The sequence below is a fragment of the Crassostrea angulata genome, chromosome 5 (assembly GCF_025612915.1).
Source record: "Crassostrea angulata isolate pt1a10 chromosome 5, ASM2561291v2, whole genome shotgun sequence".
NCBI classification, from domain to species: Eukaryota; Metazoa; Mollusca; class Bivalvia; order Ostreida; family Ostreidae; genus Magallana; species Magallana angulata.
Genome location: NC_069115.1, coordinates 53535436 through 53541825, shown reverse-complemented (window position 1 = coordinate 53541825; position 6390 = coordinate 53535436).

Below are 6390 nucleotides of genomic sequence, written 5' to 3'. Positions count from 1 at the left end.
CTACCTGAGGATGCTTCCACACAAGTTTCAGCTTTCCTGGCTGTTTAGTTTCTGAGCAGATGATTTTTAAAGGTTTACTCTATATATTCCTATGTAAAACTTCGACCCCCCATTGTGGCCCCACCCTACCCCGGGGGTCATGAATTTCACAACTTTGAATCTACACTTCCTGAGGATGCTTCCACACAAGTTTCAGCTTTCCTGGCTGTTTAGTTTCTGAGAAGAAGATTTTTAAAGATTTACTCTATATATTCCTATGTAAAACTTCGACCCCCCATTGTGGCCCCACCCTACCCCCGGGGGTCATGAATTTCACAACTTTGAATCTACACTACCTGAGGATGCTTCCACACAAGTTTCAGCTTTCCTGGCTGTTTAGTTTCTGAGAAGAAGATTTTTAAAGGTTTACTCTATATATTCCTATGTAAAACTTCGACCCCCCATTGTGGCCCCACCCTACCCCCGGGGGTCATGAATTTCACAACTTTGAATCTACACTACCTGAGGATGCTTCCACACAAGTTTCAGCTTTCCTGGCTGTTTAGTTTCTGAGAAGAAGATTTTTAAAGGTTTACTCTATATATTCCTATGTAAAACTTCGACCCCCCATTGTGGCCCCACCCTACCCCCGGGGGTCATGAATTTCACAACTTTGAATCTACACTTCCTGAGGATGCTTCCACACAAGTTTCAGCTTTCCTGGCTGTTTAGTTTCTGAGAAGAAGATTTTTAAAGATTTACTCTATATCTTCCTATGTAAAACTTCGACCCCCCATTGTGGCCACACCCTACCCCCGGGGGTCATGAATTTCAAAACTTTGAATCTACACTACCTGAGGATGCTTCCACACAAGTTTCAGCTTTCCTGGATTTCTGGTTCTTGAGAAAAAGATTTTTGAAAATTTCTCGAAATTTTTCATTAATTTCTAATTATCTCCCCTTGAAAACGGGTGTGGCCCTTAATTTTCACAACTTTGAATCCCCTTCGCCTAAGGATGATTTGTGCCAAGTTTGGTTGAAATTGGCCTAGTAGTTCTTGAGAAGATGTTGAAAATGTGAAAAGTTTACGGACGGACAGACGGACAGACAGACGACAGACAAAATGTGATCAGAATAGCTCACTTGAGCTTTCAGCTCAGGTGAGCTAAAAACTAAAGGAAAAAAATTTCTACATTGATGCGTACATTGTTTTGAAATCCCTTATTCATAAACAAGAGGCCCATGGGCCACATCGCTCACCTGAGGAACAATAGGTATGATAAAGTCAGCTTAATGGAGTCATAATACAATCTGGGCAATGTACATTAATGCATGTAGATCCTGTATAAATAAAATCCATTTTTCCCCCTTGGAACTCGGATAGCCCTGATTGCTGAAAATATTTACAAGAGCAGACTTTAATCACCGCTCCTGCACATATATAGGGACTCAACGTTATGCAGGCAGGGATGACCGCACACCTACGCAACTCAACAGGTACCAACGTTAATGCAAGCAGAGATAACGCAAGCAGGGATGACCTCACACTTGCGCCAACAGCTCAACCTAACGCAGGGAGTGCCGCACACTTGCACTAGAAAGGCCAGAACACCAGCAGGGATGACCATACACTAGTGCTCCGCCGCAACCACCACCAATACAAGCAGGTATGACCGCACACTTGTATCAATGCGATACAGGGCAGAAATGACCGCACATTCTGTATCGTTGGTTAGAAAAACACGAAAATTAGAAAGAGCAGGGATGTCAACACCCTCAATCTCTCCGTACCTGTTCAAGTTTAACCCCAAACAGTCACTCGTTGCAATGCAATAGACACTGTCCCTATATATGTGCCAGCCTAAAATAATTCATAGTATCTAAAAATTGGAAATCAAAAATAAACAAACTAATCCAGCCTAACCCAAAACTACTTATGCAGAACAACTTATATACATTGAATATTTATTATTGTATAAAAATAATCATCACATTAATTGGTTAACAGTGGATGCATTAATTAAAATAATCAAGAATCAATAAATCAAGGGCAATAACCCAAAACAGTAATACAAAATGATTCTAATGAAAAAATAGCTGCCTGCTTCAATTTTATAGTCATATCACATGTTGAGTATTGCAGTTCTCAAAAAGATCCTTTACAATTGTTTATATATGGGATATTTAGCTACATCAAACTCTGAACCTTCTTGTGAGGCCGAAGAATTGTCCTGGAGCCAAAGTCTTAACAATTAAAAAGAATCATCTTGCTGATTAGTTTCTGAGAAGAAGATTTTTAAAGATTTACTCTTTATTCCTATGTAAAACTTTAACACCCCCCCCCCCCCATGTGGCCTCACCCTACCCCCAGGGGTCATGATTTTCACAACTTTGAATCTACACTACCTGAGGATACTTCCCACAAGTTTCAGCTTTCCTGGCTGATTAGTTTCTGAGAAGAAGATTTTTAAAGATTTACTCTATATATTCCTATGTAAAATTTTAACCCCCCCCCCCCCCAATGTGGCCTCACCCTACCCCCAGGGATCATGATTTTCACAACTTTGAATCTACACTACCTGAGGATGCTTCCACACAAGTTTCAGCATTCCTGGCTGATTAGTTACTGAGAAGAAGATTTTTAAAGATTTACTCTATATATTCCTATGTAAAACTTTGACCCCTCATTGTGGCCCCAACCTAACCCCAGGGGTTATGATTTTCACAACTTTGAATCTACACTACCTGAGGATGCTTCCACACAAGTTTCAGCTTTCCTGGCTGATTAGTTTCTGAGAAGAAGATTTTTAAAGATTTATTCTATATATTCCTATGTAAAACTTCGATCCCCCATTGTGGCCCCACCCTACCCCTGGGGGTCATGATTTTCACAACTTTGAATCTACACTACCTGAGGATGCTTCCACACAAGTTTCAGCTTTCCTGGCTGTTTAGTTTCTGAGAAGAAGATTTTTAAAGATTTATTCTATATATTCCTTTGTAAAACTTCGACCCCCCCCCCCCTCATTGTGGCCCCACCCTACCCCCGGGGGTCATGATTTTCACAACTTTGAATCTACACTACCTGAGGATGCTTCCACACAAGTTTCAGCTTTCCTGGCTGATTAGTTTCTGATAAGAAGATTTTTAAAGATTTACTCTATATATTCCTATGTAAAACTTCGACCCCCCATTGTGGCCCCAACTTAACCCCAGGGGTTATGATTTTCACAACTTTGAATCTACACTACCTGAGGATGCTTCCACACAAGTTTCAGCTTTCCTGGCTGCTTAGTTTCTGAGAAGAAGATTTTTAAAGATTTACTCTATATATTCCTATGTAAAACTTCGACCCCCCATTGTGGCCCCACCCTACCCCCGGGGGTCATGAATTTCACAACTTTGAATCTACACTACCTGAGGATGCTTCCACACAAGTTTCAGCTTTCCTGGCTTTCTGGTTCTTGAGAAGAAGATTTTTGAAAAATTCTCGAAATTTTTCATTAATTTCTAATTATCTCCCCTTGAAAACGGGTGTGGCCCTTAATTTTCACAACTTTGAATCCCCTTTGCCTAAGGATGATTTGTGCCAAGTTTGGTTGAAATTGGCCAAGTAGTTCTTTAGAAGATGTTGAAAATGTGAAAAGTTTACGGACAGACAGACGGACAGACGGACGGACAGACGGACGACAGACAAAATGTGATCAGAATAGCTCACTTGAGCTTTCAGCTCAGGTGAGCTAAAAATGGATATAATTTAATGTAGTTTTTAACGGGAACTTCTCATAGGGCTGTTAAAAAAAATATTAGAATTATAAAAATTAAAATGCATGTATTATACATTGACAAGCGTTTAAATAACTCGATTCTGACATTCTTAAATTATGTAGTATCAACATTATCATGCGATTAAAAGAAATATACATAAATAGAATTCCAGTAAGTACCGTTCCGGTATTCGAACCCCAATCAAAAAAGTCGGACATGGTTACAATCTATTCCAAATGTGTCACCGCTAGACTAATCTAGACATAACTAGTGGGGAAATTTAACACAGCGTTCTTACATTTTTCTAAGGTATTAATGATTTAATTGTTCTTAACTTATTTTTTTAAATGTGCCTCTTTGAAACAAAAATCAGAAATAGCAGTTTTCAATAAATTTTTTGACTCTAAACAAAAAAGTTAATTCTTAAATTATGTTTCAAGGAGGCAGTTTTTACAAACAATTTAAGGATTTCCTTTTTATAAAGCGTGAAATCTGCCACATTTGTCTGCATGTGTAACCATTTTCAAACCTGGTTTTAATGTGTTTTAACAGATATTGGGACTAATCTTGAAAATTGTTTGAATTTGATTTTTGTCAAACAGTGTGGATGTATTCTTGTTTTCAATTCATCAGCAATAGCCATTTACTTTGACAGAAAGGACAACAGATACTTTGTATATGATTCACACTGTAGGGGTAACAATGGTTTATGTGATCCTGAAGGAAATTGTATTATGTCGACATTTAGTTCATTTGGCATCTTGTGCGACTTTCTGCGCCAATTATGTATGTCAATTTCCTCAAGTTCATTAGAAACTGTGCAGTTTGAAGCTGCTTCTTTCTCTATAAAGAAATGTTCAAAAAGACCACATAAATCATCAATATTTGTATCTTCACTTTCAACAAAGTTGTCTCTTAAAGTTACTCCTGGAAAAACTGAATCGTTTTTTATTGAGAAAGCACCTGCTATTAAAAATTTTGGAAGAAAACGTCAACATCCCCGACATTCTTGTAGTGGAAAAGAAGATGTGTGCTCCCAACAAAAACAGTTTTGTTCAAGAAATCAAGAAAGAGTTCCAGTTTCTCATACATCAATGAGAACATGTATGATGATGAAAGATACATGTAGTTTTGCAATATCAGATGCAGAGGTATTTTCAAAAACAGACCAGTTTGAACAAATGAAAACCACATCAGACTACATAAGTGTTGAAAATGTTCCTGGTGTCAGTAGTTGTGAGTCAGACAGTGAAAATATTGCTTTGACAACAAATGCACTTGATGGGGTAAACTATTTGCAAGAGAGTGAATTCAGTGACATTGTAATTACTCGATTCAAAGATATGGTATCTACTGGACCAGTGTATATTTGCTCTTGCTGTACTCAAACATGGTTTAGACAGAATGTTCAGAAAGCAGATACATTACATACTTTACCACTTGGACAACAATGTTTACAAGGTTTAATAAGTGAAGGCAATATTGAGTGGGTTTGTTCAACATGTTGTAGATCAATAAAGAATGGAAAGGTGCCAAGTTGTGCTGCCATAAATGGGTTTAGATTTCCTGAAAAACCCACAGAGTTAAATATTACAGAAATGGAAGAGAGACTCGTCACTCCAAGAATACCATTTATGCAAGTAATGGAAAAACCAAGAGGAGGACAGCGAAGTTTAAAAGGAAATGTTGTGAATGTTCCATCAGATGTAAATACTACTGTTAAGTCTTTGCCAAGAACACTTTCTGAATCTGAAACTATTCAAGTTAAACTCAAGAGAAAAACAAGTTTCAAACATCATGTATTATATGAAGCTATTCGACCAAAGAAATGCATTGATGCATTAAAATGGCTCTTACAGAACAGCAAAATGTTTCAGAATGAAGAAATAACCATAAATGAGAATTGGGATATTTCTAGCGAGCAGTCAAGCTGGTATGGGTTTAATCATGAAAATGTTGATGAAATGAATTCTGGTTCTGAAGATCATAATTTGCTAGATGATGCTAATTCTCAGGAACAGGAAGATGGGTGGACTGAAGATGTAAATTTTGAAAGTAGATTGACTGGAAACACCGATACATTGTTGCACCCTGCAGATGTAAGGTCGTTAAGCAAAGTCTTTTCATTTGCTCTTGGTGAAAACCAATCTCCTCTTGGACTTTATGAAGATGTAAATGCAGAATATCTTGCTTTCCCAACTATATATTGTGGACAGAGGCGTCCTGACAACAAAGACAGACATACACCTGTTACCTATGCTACAATTTGTAAGTGGGAACTTAGATCACAAGACAGAAGATCAGCTTGCTCTATGCCAAGCTTATTTTTTAAGCTTAAAAGACTGCAAATAAAGCAAATCCAAGATAAAGTTGCCCTTGCCATGCGGAAATGCAAGACTGAAGGAAAGAAAATTACAGTGGGTCAAGTATTGGATGATACTTCCTTTGACCAACTTGTAAGATTGAATGAAGATTATAGAGTACTTCGAACTCTAAGGGGATCACCTGCCTATTGGGAAAATGCAAAACGAGATGTATTTGCAATGATAAGGCAGCTAGGAATTCCTACCTGGTTCTGCTCATTTTCAGCTGCAGAAACAAAATGGGTTAGTGTGCTTAAAATTTTACACAAGACACTATTCA